The sequence below is a fragment of the Prionailurus bengalensis genome, chromosome C2, assembly GCF_016509475.1.
Source record: "Prionailurus bengalensis isolate Pbe53 chromosome C2, Fcat_Pben_1.1_paternal_pri, whole genome shotgun sequence".
In the NCBI taxonomy this organism is placed as follows: Eukaryota; Metazoa; Chordata; class Mammalia; order Carnivora; family Felidae; genus Prionailurus; species Prionailurus bengalensis.
The window spans coordinates 132,827,938-132,852,635 of record NC_057350.1 but is presented as its reverse complement, the minus strand read 5'-3'; the positions used below and the strand labels follow the sequence as shown (position 1 = coordinate 132,852,635).

General features: G+C 38.6%; 1 pseudogene; it reads left to right on the top strand.

Annotated features, from left to right (window-relative positions):
- Positions 1-19,839: 19,839 nt before the first annotated feature.
- On the top strand, positions 19,840-21,239 carry LOC122492415 (annotated as a pseudogene).
- Positions 21,240-24,698: the final 3,459 nt, after the last annotated feature.

Sequence of the window (24,698 nt, the reverse complement as noted above, 5' to 3'; positions counted from 1 at the left end):
TGACATATGAGATCTTCAGAGCTACAGTATCTATAATATTACCATGATCCAAGAGGCATGAGGGAAAGGCAAAGATAATCCCAATAATGTTGGCCCTAATAGTGGTCAAGCCTCTGAACCAATGTCAGTGGTCCCAGTCTTCAAATTTCTGATTGCATGAGAAAAATAAACATTTAAGCCACTGTTGCCTGGATTTTCTATTACTTATAACCAAAAATCTTTTTTAACTGATAGAATCCTGTAAAAAGTTAACTAATTTATTTTATTCTAGAATTTTAAAGTCACTTAATTCCAGGGGACACCAGTGTTGAGTTTGCAATTATACTGAAGATGACTTTCATATTACAGTGTGACCTTTACAGTCTCTTGTTTGTAGCAGGCAAGTATGCCCATGTGGCTTAAAAAATAAAACTAAACTCATGGCCTTTAGTTCATGTGTTTCTAACAGCTGAATATGGTTTGCTTGTAGGAATATAAATTCCCCTAAAATGTTAATTGATGCAGTTTGACAGTGCTTGCCATATCATGAATCAACATCGTGATGTTTCTGTGGACTAGTGATAAAGGTGATGGTATAGAGAAGAATCTGGTAGTTATAGTATAGGTATGTTTGTTTTGAATGTTTTGTTTTTAATGGAATTCAGGAAGATTGAGACTTATTTCTTTTAGGAATCGGAATACTTGTGCGTTGAAGGGAGAGACAGTATAACATCAGTATTAGGGGCTAATCCTAATCCTATTCAAGTAATATTATACCCTCTTAATTGCTTATATATGTATATAATGCACATTAGGGAACTGATTTAACCTACATGTTTTAAGTTTTTTAATTTTAATTCCAATATAGTTAACACACAGCATTATATATTATATTAGTTTCAGGTATACAAGATAGTGACTCAACAATTCTATATACCATTATTCAGTTCTCATCATGATAAGTGTACTCTTAATCCCCTTCACCTATTTTACCCATCTCCCCACCCACTTCCCCTCTAATAACCAGTTCGTTCTCTATAGTGAAGAAGCTGTTTAGCTACATGTTTTAATTATCTATTGCTGTATAAGAAATTATCTCAAGATAGTGGTTTAAAATAAAAAGAATTTACTATCTCTCATGGTTTCTGTGGACCTGGAATTCAAACAGGGAGAGCTTATCTCTACGATGTCTGAGGTCTCAGGCGGAGACATAAAGGCTGGCAGTTGAACTCATCTGAAGGCTCTGTAACTCCCGTGTCTGGAGGTTGGTCCCGGCTGTGGTGGAGGTCTAGCTGGAGTTGTCTGCTGCAATAGCCACACACAGCCTCTCCAAGTGACCTGGCTGACCTCACAACATAGTAGATAGGCTCCAAGTTCAGGCCTCCAGTGAGAGAGAGCCAAGGGGAAGTTGTGTTGCCTTCTATAATCTAGCCTCAGTGACACAATGTCACATCCGCCACCTTATATTGGGTAAGATAGTCACAAAGTTCCACCCAGTTTCAAGAGAAAAAATCAATAGACCTCTCGATGAAGGCATACCAAGGTCACCTTACAAGAAGAGCAAGTGTGGTGAAGCATATATACGACATTGGGATCGGATCTTTGGAAAACATACCATACTATATTATACTGCCATACTATACTGTTATCCCACCTCATTAATAAACAGCCATGCCACAAGTGTTCTGAAGATATTGACAATGTCCAAAGATATTTTTTATTGTCTTAACAAGATGGGGGGAGGGGCAGGGTTGCTACTGACATCTAGTGGTTAGAGGCCTGGGATGCTGCTAAACATCCTACAATGTACAGAACACACACATACACACACACACACCACACACACACACACACACACACACACGCGCACACACACACAATTAGCCTCAAAACAGGTTGAGGAATCCTGTCTTAGAGTATTAGCACTCTATATGTATTTAAAATAATAAGACAGAAAGTAGAGGGACCTATAGAAAACATCAAAATCCTGAAAGTCTTCCAACTGAAACATTTACTTTGATATTTGATATTGTGTTATTTATGATCTACAAATAGCAAAGGTCTTTACTTAATCAAACCTTGATTCCAAATAGGATAAACTGAATGAACATCAACTCTCAGCGGACATGAATAAATAGAAAGACCCCCTGTTTGTGGAACAAAAGAATTTATATTGTTAAAATATCCACACTACCCAAAGCCATCTATAGATTCAATGTAATCCCTATCAAAAGTCTAATGACAATTTTTCGTAGAAATAGACAAGCCAGGGGCGCCTGGGTGGCACAGTCGGTTAAGCGTCCGACTTCAGCCAGGTCACGATCTCGTGGTCCGTGAGTTCGAGCCCCGCGTCAGGCTCTGGGCTGATGGCTCAGAGCCTGGAGCCTGCTTCCGATTCTGTGTCTCCCTCTCTCTCTGCGCCTCCCCCGTTCATGCTCTGTCTCTCTCTGTCCCAAAAATAAATAAACGTTGAAAAAAAAATTAAAAAAAAAAAATAGACAAGCCAATCCTAAAATTTGTATGGAACCACAAAAGACCCCAAATAGCCAAAGCAATTCTGAGAAAGAAGAACAAAGCTGGAGGCATAAACTTCCTGATTTCAAACTATACTATAAAGCCACAGTAATAAAGTTACTATGGTACTGGCATAAAATGGACACATACTAGGGCCCCTGGGTGGCTCAGTCAGTTAAGCATCTGACTCTTGGTTTCACCTCAGGTCATGATCTTACAGTTTGTGAGTTTGAGCCTTATGTTGGGTTCCACGCTTACAGTGCGGAGCCTGCTTGAGATTCTCTCTCTCCCTCTCTCTCTGCCCTTCCTCTGCTCCCTCTCTCTGTCTCTCTCAAAATAAATACATAAACTTAAACAAAAAATTTAAATGGACACATACCAATGGAGCAGAACAGAGAACCAAGAAACTAACCCTTGCATATATGGTTACCTAATATTTGACAAAGGAGCCAAGAAAACACTGTAGGGAAAGGATTGTTTCTTCAATAAATGATAATGGAAAAATTGGATAAACTCATGTAGAATGAAATTGTACGTCTATCTTACACCACTCACAAAAATTAACTGAAAATGGATTAAAGACTTCAATTTGACCTAAAACCAGATAACTCCTAAAAGAAAATATAGGGGGAAAGCTCTTTGGCATTGATCTTAGAAGTGGTTTTTTGGATATGACACCAAAAGCATAGGCAACAAAAGCAAAAAGGAATAAGTGAGACTACATCAAACAAAAAGCTTGGTCGGTTAAGCATCCGACTTCGGCTCAGGTCATGATCTCATGGTCCGTGAGTTCGAGCCCCGCGTCGGGCTCTGTGCTGACAGCTCAGAGCCTGGAGCCTGTTTCAGATTCTGTGTCTCCCTCTCTCTCTGCCCCTCCCCTGTTCATGCTCTGTCTCTCTCTGTCTCAAAAATAAATAAATGTTAAAAAAAATTTTTTTTCAAAAAGCTACTGCAGAGCAAAACGAAATCCAACAAAATGAAAAGGCAACTTAAGAATGGAAGAAAATATTTACAAATCATATATCTGATAAGGGGTAAATATCCAAAATATATAAAGAACCCACATAATTAAATAGCAAAAACAAACAATCCAATTACAAAATGGTCAGAGGAACTGAATACAGATTTTTCCAAAGACATGCAGATGATCAACAGACACATGAAAAGGTGCTCAACATCACTAATCATCAGGGAAATGCAAATCAAAACTTGAAGGAGTTATCACGTGATACCTATTAAAATGGCTATGGTAAAAAAGACAAGAGACTACAAGTGTTGGTGAGGGCGTGTAGAAAAGGAAATCCTTGTTCACTGCTTGTGGGAATGTAAATTGGTCATGGTAAAGCCACTATGGAAAACTGTCTGGAGTTTGGACAAAAAAAAACAAAAACAAAACTACCAGGTGATCCAGCAATCCCACTTCTGGGTAATGAAATCAAGATCTCAAAGAGCTATCTGCACTCCCATATTCATTACAATATATTCATCATAGCCAAGATTGGGAAACAGCCTAAATATCCATTAGCAAATGAATGGATAAAGAAGTGTGGTATATACACACAATGGAATGTCATTCAGCCATGAGAAAGAAAGAAATCCTGGCATTTATGACAACACAGATAGATCTTAAAGGCATTATGCTAAGTAAAATAAGACAGAGAAAGACAAATACTGTATGATATCACTAAAAAAGCCAAACTCATGAAAAAGAATTGAGTAGTGGTTACCAGGGGCTGGGTGATAGGGGACATAGGCAGGTGTTGGTCAAAGGGTATACACTTCTGGTGATAAGATAAGTAAGTTTTGGGGATCTAACATACAGTAAGGTGACTATAGTTAACATTACTGTATTGTGTGCTAGGCAGTTGTTAAGAGAGTAGCTATAGAATGTTTCACCATAAAAAGAAATGGCAATTATACAAGATTATGAAGGTGTTAGCTAACACTGTGGAGCTAATCATTTAGAATATGCATCAAGTCAACACCTTAAACTCATACAATGTTACATGTCAAATATACCTCAAGAAAGCTGGACAGAAAGAAAAAACTCTCAGGGAATGAAATGAGTCTATTAAATATATATTCCATTATTTTTACCTACCTTATACTTCTACACCTAAAGGGCATTTTTGTCATAGGCTTGTTACCCTTTGTATGAGTACGTTATTTGTGTACTACTTGTTAGCCCATTTGTCTTAAAAAATGTTTTTGTTCGGTTTTCGCCATCCTCTCCCTCCTCCTGAAATCTAAGCTCAGAGGAAATCAACAATTTTAATATAGGGCATGAAGAAAGAGATGTAATTTCCTTAAGGACCCTTGAACAACTCTTATCTTTTATTAAGTACCATACATGCTATATAAGCCTGTCCTTGCTGTTCTTCCTTTTTCCTATTGGTCATTCACTAAGCGTAAAAAGGCATCTAATTTTAAAGAGGCAGTTCTCGAATAAAGATAAAACGGGCAGGTTTTCCCCTCCTCTCCACAGTATGCCCCACTGGCTGCACACAAAACAATTACAACTCACCAGTCAGCCCTTTTCCAGGAGATAGCATCAGCAATTTTGCTCAGGGATTTTTTTTCTTTTTTTTTTTATGAACAATAGCAGAAATAATGGCCTAATTCACTTGAAAAAATCAAAAAAACTATTCCTGTTGTTTTCTCCGAAACAATACAATATTAACCCAAGTCTTTCCTAACCAAAGCCATGCAATTATGCATTTTAATACTATGATGATTTTTAACAGTATTAAAGTGAAAGATATTCATTAGAGAAATATGTAACACTGAAAAATTAATGCCAGCTCAGAGGATAACACATTCTGATCTGTTTTAATTCCCTATGATGTAAATGTATTTTCAAGTTTGGTATGGATCCTAAGAGAGTCTACTTTGTCTTTCAGTGCTAGTCCTAACACTGAAGGACAAGTCCTCAAGCCGTTAATGTAATTTGAAGGAAGATGCTTGAAATATCCTGTTACTTCAGGGAACAGAGAAGCCATGTTGATTTCAATGCCAAGAACAATGAATCCTTATCTCATTCCTTACAGTGCATGTCTGAACTCTGAGGTTCTCTTGATTTTCCCACCCCCTGCCCATTGGAAATAATCATATTAAGAAGACAGGAAAAAATACTTTTTAATATTTTATTCTAATTAAAATAAAATAGTAACTATAGAGACTGATGCAGTAGAAAACCTCTTTTCATCCTGGGGGCTGGGGAAAGGGTGCAAAGAGCTTTATGAACAGAATTCCACTAGAGGGCAGTGCATCCCAGTGGAGTATCCTGGCCAATGTTCACAGGTTGTTAGGATGATTAAGATTGTGTAGCGAACGTGAAAAATGTTTGTGATACTGTTAAGTGAAAACAAAATAGAATTCAGATACTCTGTTAAAAAAAATGTATGTTTGTGCACAAGAATCTCATAGTAGTTAAGAATTTAATCTTGATCTTAATCAGATCTCGGCTTCATCCCTATCTCCATCACTTACTTACTGGCTCTGTGCCCTTGAATCAATTGTTTAAAAACCTCTAAGCCTCAGTTTCTACATCTGTAAAAGTGAGACAATTACAGACATCACACAGGCTCTGTGAGCATTAAGAGGAATCATCTATATAAAATGTCCATTGTAGTGCCAAACATATAGTTGCTCAACAAAAAATAACAGGGTGATGATGATAATGACAAAAAAAAAATACTAAAAACAAGCATAGGAAAATTAGAATAATTTAAGTTTTCGGATTAAGCTGTTTCTAGGGTTTTTTATTGGAGAGTATGTAGTAGAATGTACATTTTAATTGGCTTTACATGAAACTATTCTCTTTCATAAGCATTCTGGTTTTTTCTGGTACCCTATCTTCAGCATTTTTAAATTTCAAAGAGAAAAACTTTCATGTTGCTACAAAATGTTATTTTTGTCATTTAAATATCTTGAATGTTATTATCACATTTTTGCTATTAATTTTAATTTCCTAACTGAATAATCTGTCAATATCCTGAGGGAAAAATGAGGGAAAAATATAATTTATCTTTTAATATTTTAAAATATTAAACTTAAATGTCTTAAATTTATTCTTAATGAGCTATGTCACCTCAAGCATGGTATAGTATATTTCTCTTAGAATTCTCAGTCTAAAAAATTTTATCTGATGAAAAATAGAAATATTTAGTAAATTGTCACATATGCAAATTACTCATAACAAAATGACTCTTTAAATGAGTTCCAGTAATCATTTAGGTGTTCCTTTGCAAAGTAACTGTATGTTACAGAGGCAAACAGGGCAGAGTGACTTAAGGCTAAAATATTCCATCACTGACAAGGAAAGGTCATTCAGAAATAAAGATTTAATGCCACTGAAATGATAGTGTGAGTCAAACTGGAAATATTTAATTTATAAAACTTTGATTTATATTGTTCACTCTGTTCTTAGCCTTTTAAAAGTAGCTGACTCACTACTTATCATGAGAAAAAGATCAAAAAAGCCAGCCCCTGGCAATAGCTACTATCTCAGGCGTTTGCCTGAATTATAACCACCATTCCTACACCATGACCATCACCAATGAACCAAGATGACCATCATCTCTGCCTTGATCATTGTATACTTTTTTCATCTCCCTCCCTATTTGATCCTACCTGGTCTATTAATTGAGGGGAAGAAAGTTACTTAGGGATTTCCTATACCTTATTGTATTCTAACCTCAGGTATAGGGGCACCTGGGTGGCTCAGTCACTTGAGTGTCTGACTGCAGCTCAGGTCATGATCTCACAGTCCGTGAGTTCAAGCCCCACACTGGGGTCTGTGCTGACATCTCAGAGTTGTGTCTCCCTCTCTCTCTGCCCTTCCCTGCTTGCACTCTCTCTCTCTCTTTCTTTCTGAGATAAATAAGCATTAAAAAAAATCTTTAACCTCAGGTATAAATGAGAATACATCCTTATGAAATTAAAGATGGCAGGGGGGGGGTGCATCTGGGTGGCTCAGTCAGTTAGGCTTCTGAGTCTTGGTTTCAGCTCAGGTCATGGTCTCCCTGGTTAGTGGGTTCAAGCCCCATGTCCAGTTCTGAGCTGACAGTGCAGAGCCTGCTTGGGATTCTCTCTCTTTCCCTCTCTCTGCCCCTCCCCTACTTGAACTGTCTCTGTCTCACTTAAAAAAAAATAATAAAAAGATGGCAGGTACACACCTTCATATCTAAACCAGGAAAGACTCTTAAACATCAGGTCATGATGACTACTCGGAAATATCATCAGAGAAGGAAGCCCAGGAGTTGTCCTCCCACCCACCTGCCAGTCACAAAGGTGCTCTGATGGATCCCAAGGGAAGTTCTCATCAGTAGGTGTTACTTCAGAAAACAAGGGCCTCCATAAGTATCGAGATGAATGTGAAACTCAATGTGTATAAAATATGACAATAGCTTCAACTTAATTACCCTCTGATGTCACCCTTCTGGGGCCCTGGATCTTCAGGGCCCCAGCAATCTTCACCAGTTTTACAAGAACATTAATTTGCTAAATTACAGGACTCTCTTTAACATTCTGGATCTGAAAGTTATTTTATACAGTGTTTCCTAAACCTGGCTGATAATAAGAACCATGTCAGGGGGTGCCTGGGTGGCTCAGTTGGTTAACCATCTGACTTCAGCTCAGGTCATGATCTCCCAATTTATGGGTTCAAGCCCCATGTCAAGTTCTGTGCTGACAGCTCAGAGCCTGGAGCCTGTTTTGGAGTCTGTGTCTCCCTCTCTCTCTGCCCCTCCCCCACTCATGCTCGCTCACTTGCACTCGCTCTCTCTCCTTCTCTCTCTCTCAAAAAAATTAATAAATAAATAAACATTAAAAAAAAAAAAAGAACCATGTCAGGAAGGTTAATTTTTTTGTTTTTGTAAAACAAGTTCTAGAGGCTCCAAGTTCTGTAAATTTTAAAAGCTCCCTCAGGTGATTCTGATGATTCTCTAGGCTTGAGAACCACAGGACATAGATGATAGCCTCATCTCTTCACCAATCCTGGTATCACAAAATTCCTTGATCTGAGTAAACTTTGGCTAATGGCAATAGGCCCACTGTGCGCTCAGACCAAGAAATAAGTTCTTAAGAGCCTGAGGTGGAATCCCTGTCTTCTCTTCTCCCTGCTTAGCTATGGCCCCCAAAGGCATTAAACTCAATCTAAAATGGATGACAATGGGAGACCACCAGGCTCTGGGACATAGTTGGTGCAAGAACTCTTTAGCTATCCAGCCCCAGTTTTCAGCTGACCAAGAAGATGCTGTAGGTCTTATTAGAGTCCCAGAACTCTGCTAAAGAGGCCCGGGGGGTCAAGGATTCAAAAGCCTCTGGTCTCTAGGATGATGGGCTCTGTTTCACAACCTGAAAAACTCTCATCCACAAACCACCCTAGATGACTCCATTTAAAATCTTAACCAGAAACAGTGTGGAGGGTCCTCAAAAAATTAAAAATAGAACTACCCTACGACTCAGCAATAGCACTACTAGGAATTTACCCGAGGGATACAGGACTGCTGATTCACTGGGGCACATGTACCCCAATATTTATAGCAGCGCTTTCAACAATAGCCAAATTATGGAAAGAGCCTAAATGTCCATCAACTGATGAATGGATAAAGAAGCTGTGGTTTATATATACAATGGAATACTACTTGGCAATGAGAAAGAATGAAATCCTGCCATTTGCAGCAACGTGGATAGAACTGGAAGGTATTATGCTGAGTGAAATAAGTCAGTCAGGGAAGGACAGATATCATATATTTTCACTCATATGTGGGTCTTGACAGACCCACTTAACAGAAGACCATGGGGGAGGGGAACTTAACAGAAGACCATGGGGGAGGGGAAGGTGAAATATAGTCACAAACAGAGAGGGAGGGAGGCAAACCACAAGAGACTCTCAAGAGTCTCTCACAGAGAACAAACTGACAATGGATGGTGGGGGGGAGGGTGAGGGAAAATGGGTGATGGGCATTGAGGAGGGCACTTGTTGGGATCAGCACTGGGTGTTACATGTAAGCCAATTTGACAATAAATGATATTTAAAAAATAAATGAAAATTCAAAAACAAAAAAACCTTAACCATTGGGACACCTGTTGGTTCAGTCAGTGGAACTTGTGACTTTTGATCTTGGCATTATAGGTTTGAGCCCCATACTGGGCATATATATTACTTTAAAAATAAATGAATAAAATTATTTTTAAAAACCTCTAACCATAATCATCAGAGACTTTAAGAGTTAGGAATAGGTCAAGGTGATGTGAAGATCTAATACATTCTTTTCCAACTCTACACCTAAAAGGGGATATTCTGGCAATGGACTTTATGACTTTCAGACTTCTCCCCTCCCCCAGACAAAAACATTATCCTACTTGTGATTATTCTAAAAAAAAAAAAAGTGTATTCCCTCTCCACCACTGTCTCCCTCCAACATATGTACCAGCTACTGCCTCTTTGATCATCAAGGAAATCATGTCTCTCCATAGAAGAGCCAATCCTCGTAGCTTCTGACTCTACTAGCTTCTTTATATTTTTATTTTGTAGAATGCTACTTAAAGACCTCAAAAAAAACCTTCCAACTTCCTTCCCTGCCTTTCCTAGACCATTTATCCAATAGAGCGCAAAATTTGGGTTCAGAGATTCTCCACTTCTATAGCTGCTGAGATAGCACTCCTAACAGATAAAGGCTAATCTAGTTACCATAATAGTTCAATACAATTCCCAGCAACCCTGGAGGCACCTGGGTGGATCAGTTGGTTAAGCATCTGACTTCAGCTCAGGTCATGATCTCACAGTTCATGAGTTCGAGCCCTACATCAGACTCTCTGCTGTCAGCATGGAGCCTGCTTCGGATCCTCTGTCCCCCTGTCTCTTCCCTTCTCCACTTTCTGTCTCTCACAAATAAATAAACATTAAACAAAAATTTCTCAGCAACCTCTACCTTACCATAACAATTAGGAGCCAGTCTGTACTCAGATAAAATATCTACACTTCAAAGAACATGTCAACAGGCAGAGAGAAACTCAAAGTGGTAGCCTCCATCGTTGCTAAAACCCCCACCCGTGCTAAAGAGCAGAGGACCTCTGCTATGAACACTTGAATAACAGAGTCTGCCCCATCGCTTGTATTCCAACACTCCTCTTCCATGTGCCTTCACCACGTGCTGGCCACCATGCTCCTATCCTCTGCTTCATACCCCAGTGCCGAGCCTCAGTGAACCAAGATTGAGAAGATGTCATGGGCTTCCAAGGACATCAAATCTTGATTCAATCAATGCTCGATTCACTAAGAAGAGAGTGGATGAAAGAACAATTATAAAATTCTACTTCTCACCTTGGAAACAGATTATAACAGGACACATAAAGCCAAACGAACAGAACAGAGGAAATAAAAGAAACACATCCCACACTGTCCCTTTAAATGTGTCTGATTTGCCTGTGCATTGCTACAGGACAAAGGAAAGCACATAACTGGCAATGACATATCTCAAGATTTGCCCGTAATACCCTCTCACATACCTGCTCATGACATTTATGTAGATCTTCCTCTTTGCTTTGGATTGTTATTCAAACAAATTAAGTACCACACCATGACCTTCCATTGTCTCCCACCACACACACACACACACACATGCACACAGACACACAGCTTCTTCTTCAGGTCATACAGACTTAAAAAAGCTGAGCTGGCTTGTCTTCAGTCCTAAGCTTTTCCCCTAAGGTAGGAAGTTGAGAATATAGAATTTTAGGACTATTCTTAGTGTGTGAGCAAGGTTCTTCCTGCACAGTTCAATACCTTAGATTCAGAGTAATTTTGTGCCATCTCGGACTATGGATTCCAGGAAAGACCCACACTGCAAAGAAGCTAATTTCCTCATATCCAGGAAGGCTAAGTTTTCTTACGGCAGCAATTAGCACCCATCTGTGTTCTTCTATTAATGTGGATCCAGTGTGTAGGTAAGGCCTTGGCAGAGTGACAGAGGATGTCTTTGTCTAGGGGGTAAAAGTAATTTATTAAGAAGATATAAAGGGAGACAGACAGGTGTTCTTTGAATTAATGATAAGAAATCTGTCTGGAGGTTTTATTTAGTAATATTATTTTAAATGAGCTGGTTTGGGAGGTTTCTAATTTTTCAGAGGACGACCTCTGAATTTAGCCTCGAATCATGAAGTAGAAGGTAACTCTATGAGAAGCTTTCAAAGACTTCCGAAGTTCGTGCCTGGGTTCAATGATCTCTCCCCAGTTGTGAACTTTAACAAAGTTACACGAGTGTTACTGCTCTGCCACAAAGCAAGCCATTTCTATAGATACTGATAACTCATTCTTGATCTGGCCAAAATTCTTATCACACTTCACAGTCATTGATCCATGGAAAGCAAATTAATAGCACAAGTAAGAAGGCAAAGCATACGATGCAGGTTATTTTCCAAATGGGCCACTGCTCCACTAGGCATGCATTAGGTGATAGATGTCACTACTGGACATTATGCTAGCATTTAAATCAGGTCCATTAATCCAGTAGCTGAGATAACAAGCAACTCTCCTTTTGGGCCACCCTCCACATTGTATCATCACTGTTTGGTCACCTTCCCCTGGAATCCCTCATTAAGCCCTTAAATAGGATGATGCAATTTTACACCAAAACCACTAAACACAATTTCCACAGGATACATTTCACATAATACAGGGAACTCATGTATTTTACTGTCTGAATATGGCTGAATGGAAATGAGACTCTTCTTAAGCAGGATTTTTAAATTTTAGGCATATTAGCAAAAATTATGCTAAGGATGAGATCACCCACATGAACTAGAATAAAAAGGAAAAATAACCAGGAAACCAGACTTATGAGATGGCAAATTAGGTGACATCTATTCAACTTGGCAGACATAACTTTATACTACCCCAAGGCCTGCACTCAGTATAGTCAAAGAGGCTCGTTGATTGAATGAGCCTAAATCATCAGCTAGATCTTGGACAACAAACCTCTTATTTCTTTGGGCTGTACCTCCAACTCCACTGTCATTGCTTGATAGGCCTTGGCTGTGCCTTGAACCAGGTTTCACAATCCTGACCATGACTTTGGATCCTCCTAATGACTACCTGGCATCTCTGGCCTGACAATGAAGCCACAGACCACCTGGTTCAAGCACCCTCCTACCTTGACTATGTTCCCAGGCTTCTTCTTCCAATACCATTTAACCCCAGAGCTCCCTGCTGGCTCAACCCAACAGCAACTACCCATTGGAAGTTGAAAGGCACTGGAGAGGTCTCCCTTCTCATTACCTATTCTCTATGGAAGTTTTACCAACATGTTCATGTAGAATTGGCAACTCTTTCCTTTATGCTCCTACTGTATCCTTGTTGTAAAATTCCTTGAATTAACTAATTTACTTATGCAGCTTTTTCCCCTATCAACTTCTTAATGTTTCTTAATGGCAGATACTAAGCATCATTTAACCCTTTTATTTCTCCATTGTCTTGTGCAGAACATTCATTCATGGCATGTTGTAAGTCATAATAAATGCTTGATGAATGAATGAATGAATGAAAGTTTTCATAATTTAGTCATCTCTTCCTCAGCACCAAGTTGAAATTCTGTTAGCATTTGAATCATTTTCACTTAAATCACCCTAAAGTTACTGTTATGTCTATTATTCACGGAAAAACATCACATCCACTTATAGGAATGTCATATGGACTTTCAAAGTTCTTCACTCAAGATAAGAATATTGAATTTAAATAGCATATTTTTATTTATGTGGTTTTTTAGGATGATTTGTTATAACTGACACTGAGGACTTACTGTGCCCAATTGTTCTCAGTACTTATATATATTAACTCCATAAATCATTATTACAACACCATGAAGTAGGGACTATTGTTATCTTGAAGAAACTAAGTCTAGGATGGTTAAGAAACTTTTTCAAGTTGATAAAGCTACTAAGTGACAGAAACAGCAACCAAATTAGTATCTGATTCCAGAGCCCCAGTGTTGTTCTTACTCACAACATAGGCCACCTCCAAGAATAATCTGTTCATCTACACAAAACACCAGACAATGAAGATGTACCTTCAGAGACTAGAAAGAGAGAAGTGGAGACCCTGAAAAGCAAAGTTATGGAGTGTGAAGTCAAAGCCTAAAAGCTAAATGCGTAAGCCCAAGCAGATTTCAGTGTCTCTGTTAGGGAACAGAGAACTTTTTATGGCTATCCTTGAGTTTGTTTTCTATTTTTCTTCTTTAGTTGATATGCCTTATATTATTCTCTTGGATACCTGACACAAGAAATGTACAGGAGAATGGGAAGTCACATGGATTTAAGGTAAAGATATAAATTGGGGAGAAGGATACTGAGGACTGCCAGTCCCTGACTATCCCCATTACAGTCATTACCCTCTGACATTTTTTTAAATTTATTTAAGGTTTGCCCTATTCTGAAATTCTGTGGTGACCTTTCAAGTTTGATTTTTGCTATGGCATGCATTCATATTTTTATTAATGTTTATTTGTTTTTGAGAGAGAAAGAGAGAGACAGAGTGTGAACAGGAGAGGGGCAGAGAGAGAGGGAGACACGGAATCTGAAGCAGGCTCCAGACTCTGAGCTGTCAGCACAGAGCTCAACGCAGGACTCAAACCCAAGAACCATGAGATCGTGACCTGAGCTGAAGTCAGACATTTAACCTACTAAGCCACCCACACACTCCAACCCTCTAACATTTTCAATAGCATTGCCCTACAACTCACAGAAGAAGAAGAAGAAACAACAAAGAATGACGAATAAATATATGAAGATATTCAACTTAATTAGTAATCAGGCAAATAAAGAATTAGAATGTCAATGAGATACCACTTCATATCCATCAGATTGACAAAAATTTAAGTCTCATCACACTCACTATGGGGAAATAGGAACTTGCAACCCCTGCTTGTGAGCATATAAATTAATGTAACCACATCAGAGAGTAATTTGGTAATATCTAGTGAAGTTGAAGATTTATGATACACTGTGCCCAGGAATTCTGCTTCCACATATATCCCTAGAGAAACTCTCCCATATGCATATTCAAGGATTCTACTGTGTTGCAATAGGAAAAAATGAGATACGTAAGTGTACACTAATAAGAGAATACATAAATACATTCATGTATATTCAAATGATGGACTACTATGTACCAGTGAAGTCAATAAACTTGATATGTCAATATAGATAGATTACAAAAGCAAAATGTTCAGTGAGAAAAGCAAGATAGTGGATGAGATGCCATGCAGTATCATAACATTTATATAAACTTTGAAAACAAACAATTCTAAATATTTTTCACAGATATGTACATCTAAAGCATAAGCATAAAAATATGCACAGGAAGGATATGTCAACATTCGAATAAAGGATATGTCAACATTGGAAGCAACTGCTTCTACAATGAGAGAGGTAAACAGGACTAGTATAGAGAACAAAGAGAACCATATGCTTAATATTTCTTTCTTTTTAAAAATGGTCTAAAGCGAGTATGACAAAATAATACAATTTGTGAATTTTACTTTATTTTTTTAAATTGGGACAGAGTTTATTTTATTTTTAAATGTTTATTTTTCAGAGAGAGAGAAAGAGCATAAGCAGGAGAGGGCCAGAAAGAGAGAGGGAGACACAGAATCTGAAGCGGGTTCCAGGCTCAGCTGCTGGTACAGAACCCATTGCAGGGCTCGAACCCACAAACCATGAGATCATGACCTGAGCTGAAGTTGGACGTTTAACCGACTGAGCCACACAGGTGCCCCTAAAACTTGTGAATTTTAGATTGTTCATATCTAAACAAACATCTTGTTCAGATGTTTGTAATGTTACCCTTTTTGTTTTTCTGTGTGTTTAAAATATTTCACTGAGAAAGCAAACACTTCCCTATACTAAACAGTTTCAAAGGGGTTAAACATAGAGTCTAGTAAGAGAAGCTGCAATTAACGGCAAAGAGGCTTGAGGACATATCAGACAGCACCAATGCTCCAGAGACTGTAAATTATTGCCAAAGCTCAGCTATGCATCACCTACAGGAGAGGGTGGTTCCTCTTCAAGGCCAGTCATGGTTATTTCCCAGCAAGAAAGATAGTTTGGACCTGTCAGACAACCTCTTATTTCTCTTCAGTCAGGTAGAGTTTCTATGACTCACATTCTAATAGTGCTTGTCTTTGGTAAATCTTGCCACCCACACTGGCATGAGACTAACAATATTAAAGAAAATTCAATTTCCAGTGAAATATGGTATGCACAGACTACAAAACAAAATTCCTTAAGCCAGCCAAACCAAATCCTTTTGGTGCAAAATTCCTATTTCCTTTGTGGTCTTTTCTTCCACCCAAATTCTTCTTGTTAACAGACTTCAAAAATGTATCTTTTGAGGACTTGGAAGCCAACTTGAAGAGTTGTCTTAAAGACGAGATGATTTTAGGATGAATAAGGATAATATCTATGGGAGGTCTGAACACATCAATAATGTTTAAATTCGTGAGTTCAGTATCACACACATACGTGCGCACTTGCACACACACACACACACACACACACACACACACACACAGCTAGTTGGTCACCTTGAAGATGTTATTCATTTAGAAAATCAGGAAGTTAAAGGAAAGAATTCTTTAACCTGCCTTTCCTATATGAACTTTATACTACATAACCAAATAATAGTTGAGGCAAAGTTTCTCTTCATAAATGATTTCCAACAAATAAATGAAGAAGAAAAGTGAGAATAAGAATATTACCTTTTGCAACCCCTAAATAACTAAATCATCTGAACATTAAGCATGTATAGTGGCTCAGGGTACAAAAGAGAGACAATCAAACATTATGTGCGTCCTAATGAAGAATATATCACCAACTGTGAAATGATCTTGCTAAAACAATTAAGTCTGAATCTCACTAAGCCTCAAGATCCAAATACCAATTTATAGGAATAAGAGGACCGAGGCACATCTTAAAAGGGGAATATAATCAACAAATCTAGACTGTGGGCAGCTACAGGAGTAATTCTCATGTTTCTAGAACAAATAATTGCAAAGAGAAAAACAAGAGATATGAAGAGGAAACCTGTAAATTAAAAGACTCAAAAAGCAAACCTTAAAACAAACAAACAAAAAAAAAACAACAGGCAAAACTATAGAATTCAATCTCAAGTCTAGCACACTTGGATTATAAAACTGTAAGGAAAAATAAGGAAGTAAATGTCATAAAGTTAAGATAGTGCTTTGTCACAAGGGAAGGATGAGTTGAGACTGGGACAGAACATGTGGAGGAAAATCTCTGTCTTCTGACATGAATGGTGGTTTTAAGGACATTAGCCTTATAATTCACTAAGCTGTATAACCACTGGTTAAAGACAGAAAGCCTGTAGAACATAAATATTGCAATATAACAGGATAATGGGGAGAAAAAACTATAATCATACCAATTTGCCTCATGTACATCAATAGATCTGTAAATTGCATGATTCTTATCAAAAGCTTTGAAGGTGCATCAAGTAATTACAAAAACAGTGTTAAAAAGAGGGAATATAGTGGCAATTCTTTTCCCTTTGACTGGAATGTAATTTACTTTGCTGGATGGAAATCCCATGCATACCAAGCCATGTGTTATTTACCAAGAAAAGTCTGAAACCTTGTCTCCTATCCTGTCATTAAGAAACAAAATGTTAGGGGCACCTGGGTGGCTCAACTGGTTAAGCAGCCAGCCCTTGGTTTGCTCAGGTCATGACCTCATGGTTTGCGGGTTCAAGCCCTGCAGTAGGGCTCCACGCTGGCAGTGCAGAGCCTGCTTGGGATTCTCTTACTCCCTCTCTCTCTCTGCCTCACCTCTCCTCTCTCTTTCTCTCGCAAAATAAATAAACCTTAAAAAAAAAAAGAAACAAAACATTGAAAGACAAAAACAAATCTGTTCTCTTAAACTGCAAAAGTGCAAGAATTGCACACATCAGGTCGTGAAAAGAATATAAACGGTTTCTGATGCCATAGAACAAAATTAAATTTCACTTCCACACTTTCGTATATACTTGGCCTCAAAGCCAAACTGTATAATATGTCACATCCTAATTTATTAGTTGACAAATCAAACTTATTACAGAATTAAAAGTAAATTAAGCAGCATGCATTCATTGTTAATTGGGGAATACTCAAGATTTGTCTCCATATATTACTGACATTCAGGAGCGTATTTAAAAAAAACTTCATAATACAATAGCTATATAATTTTGCTTCGGTTCGCTCAATTACAATATACCATAAAAATGATTTACAAAATAAATTCAAAAAGGATTTGAAAGATTACATATTTCTATGAAAGGGGTTCCACAACTTCTTTTTTTAAAGGCTGAGGTAAGAAGAGTCTGGCAAATGCTCGTCTACAGAATAAAAACTCCCCTCTTGACCTGTGTATAGAATCTATCATAATCTGATCCCATTTGCCCTTTACCTTCTTCCTATCCCAGCTATTTTATCCCCACGAATTTCTTGGGCCCTAAAACTTCTCTGACATTAAATGTCATACTATTTTCCAAATCTGCCCAATCTCTCCACAGCTTTCATTTGCATATGCTCTTTCCTGACCTTTTTCTCTAATTCCATCTATCAGGCTCCTATCCATATATTGGGTCCCAGTGCAACGGTCTACTTTTGCTGTTTTTGCCTGGCAGAGTTAGTCAGTCTCTCCTCGGTGGTCCCTCAACCTGTGTCTTGACTTCTGTTACTGAAAATATAGCACCATATTGTAACTGATCATTTGGAACATCTGTCTCCACCCAGGATTGTCAGGTAAAACACAGGGTAACCCGTTAAATTTGAATTTCAGCTAAGCAACCAGTAACATTTTAGTAGAAGTATATCCCATGCAATATTTGGGACATACTTATGCTAAAAATTTTTATTTGTGGGGCGCCTGGGTGGCTTGGTCGGTTAAGCGTCCGACTTCGGCTCAGGTCATGATCTCACAGTCCGTGAGTTCAAGCCCCGCATCGGGCTCTGTGCTGACAGCTCAGAGCCTGGAGCCTGTTTCAGATTCTGTGTCTCCCTCTCTCTCTGCCCCTCCCCTGTTCATGCTCTCTCTCTGTCTCAAAAATAAATAAACGTTTAAAAAAAAATTAAAAAAAAATTTTTTATTTGTTGTTTTTCTGAAATTCAAATGTAACTGAGCTCCCTATATTTTTATTTACTAAGTCTGGCAACCCTAGCTTCCACCATAACATCATGAACAACTTAAAAACTATGTTTTCTGGGGTACCTGGGTGGCTCAGTCAGTTAAGCATCCGACTTCAGCTCAGGTCATGATCTCACAGTCGTGGGTTCGAGCCCTGATTCAGGGTCTGTGCTGATAGCTTAGAACCCGGAGCCTGCTTCGGATCCTGTGTCTCCCTCTCTCTTTCTGCTCCTCCCCCACTCACTCTCTCTCCCTCTCTCAAAAATAAATAAACATTAAAATTTTTGGAAAAAAAAAGCCCCTATGCTTTCTTAAGATGCCATTTTGGGGGATGTGTGTGTGTGTGTGTGTCTGTATATGTGTACGTGTGTGTGTACATGTGTATAATTGTCTACATTCTAGATGGATACAAAGGAAACTACTAATAATGGTTATCTCTGAGAAGAAGCAGTGACTTTCTCTTCTGTACTATTTAACTTTCTATCATTAACATATATTAATATTGCAATAAGAATTCATTTTTTAAAAAAATATCACAAGCAACTTGAGAGGAGGAATAATTATTCCTCTTTATATCCTCATAATGGTTGGCATATTTCCATAGTTTTCAGCAAATGTGAATGGAATAAATGGACGATTGAAGTGAGACTCTTATGAGAGCACTTTGTGAACTCTGCACTGCCATTTGTTGAGCAAATACCTATTGAGCACTTACAGTGGCCCATGTACTGTTCTTAACGGCAGCAATAAAGCACTTTTAAAAATGCACTAACAATCTAATACTGCAGCTTTTAAATAATGCTTCCCAGGCTTTCCACTAATGGATTTTCAGGAGGTCATATGGTTGTATCCAGTCTTTGATTATATAGTTTCATTTTCCTCGTTGACCACAAACCAGACAAAGACCCACTCTTGTGGAGTTTACATCCCAGTGGAGATAGGCAAATGATAAGAAATTAAACAAATATAGGGGTACCTGGGTGGCTAAGTCTGTTAAGTGTCAGACTCTGGATTTGGGCTCAGGTCATGATCTCACGGTTCGTGGGTTCAAGTCCCGCATCAACTCTGTGCTGAGGGTGGAGCCTGCTTGGGATTCTCTGTCTCCCTCTCTCTCAGCCCTTCCCTTACTTGTTTTCTCTCACTCTCTCTCTCTCAAAATAAACTTTTTTAAAACTTCTGAAACAAAAGAAAATAAACAAACACAGAAATAAGATAACTGCAGGCAGTTATAAAAGTCTTCTAAAGACAACCATAGAGGGTAAGGTGATGAAAAATGAAGGCTTCTCTGAGGTGTTATTTGAGATGAGATCTCACTGATGAAAAGGAGTCAGTCTGAGACAATCTGGAAGAACTTCAGAGCAAATGCAAAGCAAGTCAAGGATAGTGAGGAGGAACAAGTTAGTAGTGTTTGAGAAACAGAAAAAAAGGCCCCAAGCTGCAAATCAAAACAGTGCCAGGGGCTTCACAAAAGAAGATATATGCATATGAAGATGTGCTACCATTGGCATGCAGACAAATGTAAATTAAGACTACAATCTGATATCTCTACACATCCACTAGAGCAACAAAAATTTTTAAATCTGGGGGTGACCTTGAGCCTTCAGGAGAGAGATGGGGAGTCTCTGGAGGCTGCGTGTCCTGGGCAGTGCCCGAGGAGGCTGAGCTCTGTTGCTACGAATCCCAGTGGTCAGACTTGGCTCGTGTCTCAGCATTTCTCCAGGACTGACCTGCCCCAGGATGGTGTAGAACACAGCACATTCAACCCAACCGCCGTTGGGGTTCCAAGGCTGCATCTCTCCCCTGGACTGGTGAGAGGGTTGGCAGTGTTTTGCTCCTGGGCCTAATTCCAGCTGCTTATTTGAATCCTGGTTCTGTGATGAACTACCCCTGACTGCAGCCCTCAGTCTCCATAGTCACTGGGGCCTTGAACAAGTGGTTACTATGGTCGAGGAGATGCTTTACAAAAAGCTGCCAAGGCAGGTGTTTGGGCCCTCTCGGCTTCCACCTTTGTTGGGCTTTGTTATTTCAACTGTCATGATGTGGGCATCTGCAAAGCTGTTGCCACACCGTGGAAGCTCTGACCTTTTTGACTCAACACCTTGAGAACTGATTGTACACCTCTTTGCCTCTGCTCTGTCACACCATTCAACTCACGATAAAGAGGCAATAACAGGTAAGTCCAATGGTGAGACAAACTTCTTCTCCTAATCACCTGGTTATTTTTAGAATTTAGTCTTTGGGGAAAAGATTCGAGAGGAATTGTATCCAAGAAATTTGGAGACTGGGTTCCTTATTCTGGTGAGCTTATGGGGTTGTCTCCCAGCTTCTCACAAGACTCACAGGATAACTAAACATCATATATGAGCTTTTTGCCTTTTAGCTAATCAAACTCTTGAAGGGAATTCAGCTTTATTGCTATCAATAAATGATCAAACTTCTGTATTTGTCCTGGGAATGACAGAGAAAGGGAAAGATTGTTAACTCATAAGTAAAGACTTTGCAGAAAATCAGTCAGTGTTTATTTTTTTTATGTTTTTTTTATTTTTATTTTTTATTTTTTGAGAGAAAGACAGAGTGTGAGCAGGGGAGGGGCAGAAAGAGAGCAAGACACAGAATCTGAAGCAGGCTCCCGACTCTGAGCTGTCAGCACAGAGCCCATCGTGGGGCTCGAACTCACAAACCATGAGATCATGACCTGAATGGAAGTTAGGTGCTTAACCAACTGAGCCACCCAGGCGCCCCAGTGTTTAATTTTTAAAAACTTCTCTGTCTCTTCAGTCGATACCAGTAACAGATGGTTACATGTCCTCGGAAAACCTTAAAATGAGGAAATACTGATGTTTCACATTACTAATTTCCAAATCCTGGAAAGAAGAGCCTGGAGAGCTTGAGTATAGAGAAGTTCCATGCAGGAAAGAGGCCCCTTTAGGGATGGATCAAAATATTACAGATTCTAAACAGATTTAATCTTAAAATGCAGTTATTTTACTTGTCCTAAAATAATCTGCCTACAAATATAAAACTGTAAGTAAAAAATTGTTATTTTCACACTCTAGGAATCTTTAATGTGAAAATGTTTTCTATGAGAAGAAAGTTTTTTAAAAAAATAAAATGCTATATGGGGCCCCTGGGGGGCTCAGTCAGTTAGCATCCAACTTTGGCTCAGGTCATGATCTCACAGTTCGTGGGTTCGAGCCCTAACCTACATTGGGCTCTGTGCTGGCAGCTCAGAGCCTGGAGCCTGCTTTGTATTCTGTCTCCCTCTCTTTGACCCTCTCCCACTTGTGCTCTGTCTGTCTGTCTGTTTCTTCCTCTCTCTTTCAAAATAAATAAACACTAAAAAAATTTTTTAATAAAAAAACAAAATGCTATATAATAAATTTTTTTTAATCTGACAATATCAAGTGTTGGTGAGAATGTGGAAGAATTAAAAAATCTCATACCAGCTGGTAGGAATATAAAATGGTATAACCACTACAAAAAATAACTGAGCAGTTTTCTTATAAAGTTAAATATACATTTTATCATATAATCACATATATTTGTGTGTATGTGCATGTATATGTATGTGTATATACCAAAGAGAAATGAAAATACATGTCCACACAAAACCTGTACACAAATGTTCATATAAGCTTTACTTATAGTAGCAAAATGCTGGAAACAGCCCAAATTTCCAACTGCAAGGAAATGGATTGACTAATTGTGGTATATCTGTACAATGGAATACAACACAGCAATCAAAAGACGAAAAACTGATACACACAATAACACATAAATCTCAAGACCATTCTACAAAGCCCAATAAGGTAGACACCAAACAGAACATACTGTATGATTCCATTGATATGAAACTCTGGAATAGGCAAAGCTAGTTTACAGTCATATCAATAGTATACTGGGGACAAAAGTGGAGGTGGAGTGGGGAAATTAACTGCAAAGAGTATGAGGGAACTTTCTGAGGTGATGGAAATATTCTCGATCTTGATTGTGGTGATGGCGATAGCAGTATAGACATTTGTCAAAACCCAGCAAACTTGGGTTCAATATGGGTACATTTTATATGTGAATTACAGTTCAATAAAGTTGATATTTTAAAATGTGCTACAAGAAACTATGTATTAAAAGTGCTGAGGGGTGCCTGGGTGACTCAGTCGGTTAAGCATCCAACTCTTGGTTTCGGTTCAGGTCATGATCTCATGTTTAGTGAGTTCGAGCCCTGCATCAGACTCTGTGCTGATGGGGCAGAGCCTGCTTGGGATTCTCTCTCTGTCTCTCTCTCTCTGTCTCTCTCTCTCTGTCTCTCTCTCTCTCTCTCTCACTCTACCCCTCCCCCACTCATACTTGCACTAAGTAAATAAATAAACTTAACAAGAAATTACTTAAAAAATTTTTTAAAGGGCTGAAAAACTTGAGTGATAAAAGATGAGGGGAAAAATTGGCATGCTTCCTGGAAAAAGGATTTTGAAGGGGAGAGACACCAGTCCAAGGAGAGTAAAGCACAGGAAGGAAGGCCAAGAGTAAGGAATTCAGACAGTGGGAGAAAAGAAAAGATTATTCCTTTATCAAAAAATTAATTTCAAAATATAGTAATATTGCTGAGGGTTTGGGCTTTTATTACTTTCTCAACATTGTTTAGCAGCAATAAGGCACTTTAAGAAATGCACCAATGATTAAATATTGCAGCTTTTAAATAATATTCCTCAAGCTTTTGCCTAATGGATTTTAAGGAGGTTGAATGGTTGTATCTAGTCCTTGACCTACACTGTTTAATTATCCTTATCGACTGACTCATGAAATTCTATCATGTGCAGTGGCATGCTATAAATGAAGCTTTGTTCCTTTTGTGAAATTGAGAGCTCTCTGCCTTTCCTCCTGGCTCGTGATCAAGAATTGGACTGCATCTTCTCCCACTGCCTGAGACAGAAACCTAACAAGACAAATGACCATGAAAAAGACATCTTGATATTCCATCAGAAATCCAGATTAGCATCTCTTATGTAAGATTTTTTTAAAAATATGCAACAAAGGGCACCTGGCTGGCTCAGTTGGAAGAGCATGTGACTTGTGATCTTGGGGTCGTGGGACAGAGCCCCTGTTGGGTGTAGAGATTACTAAAAAAATAAATACATAAACTTAAAAAAATTAAAAAAACCAAAAATAAAAACACACAATGAAACTAGATTTTAGGAGTGCCCGGGTGGCTAAATCGGTTAAGCATACGACTTCGGCACAGATCACGATCTCGTGGGTTTGTGAGTTGGAGCTCCTTGTCGGCCTCTGTGCTGACAGCTCAGAGCTTGGAGACTGTCTCAGATTCTGTGTCCCTCTCTCTCTGTGCCTACCCCGCTCGTGCTCTGTTGCTCTCTCTCTCAAAAAGTAAATAGACTTAAAAAATTAAACAAACAAACAAAAAACCACCTAGATTTTAGAATCAGGACCAGCCACACCAGCAGGAAGAAAGGTGGCTGGGAAGTAGGGGGTGATTTCTGGACAGTTGGAAGACAGGGCTGCCTCTTAAAATGTACCCCTTTTGCTGACTGGTGGCCAAGAATCTGCAAGACGGTGTCATTCTTGTAACTCGAGGCATTTTTAAAACAGATGACCTTTAGGGGTCCCTACAAGTTGTTTAAAACATCTGTTTTAAACATCTGTTTAAAATAGATGACCTTTAGGGGTCCCTAAAAGATGACCTTTAGGGTCATTCTCTTATGGAAGGTGAGAACCCAAACCATTTACATTCATACAGCTCACTCTCTACATTAACGTGACTTTACTATTCCACTGGCATCATCAGTATGATTTTGCTGTTTTAGGAAACTCAAACATTTAACCTTTTAAAACAGCATTTGAAAACTTAAGGTTCAAGGGCTAAAACAGGCCTGTATACATGTTTTACTCAGAACTCCTGGTGTTGTATTTGTATGTATACATATATATAACATGCTTTTTATGAACATATGTATGTATATATACATATATATTAAGAAAGGGTATAAAAGGCTCAGTGGTGGTATCCTCTCTAG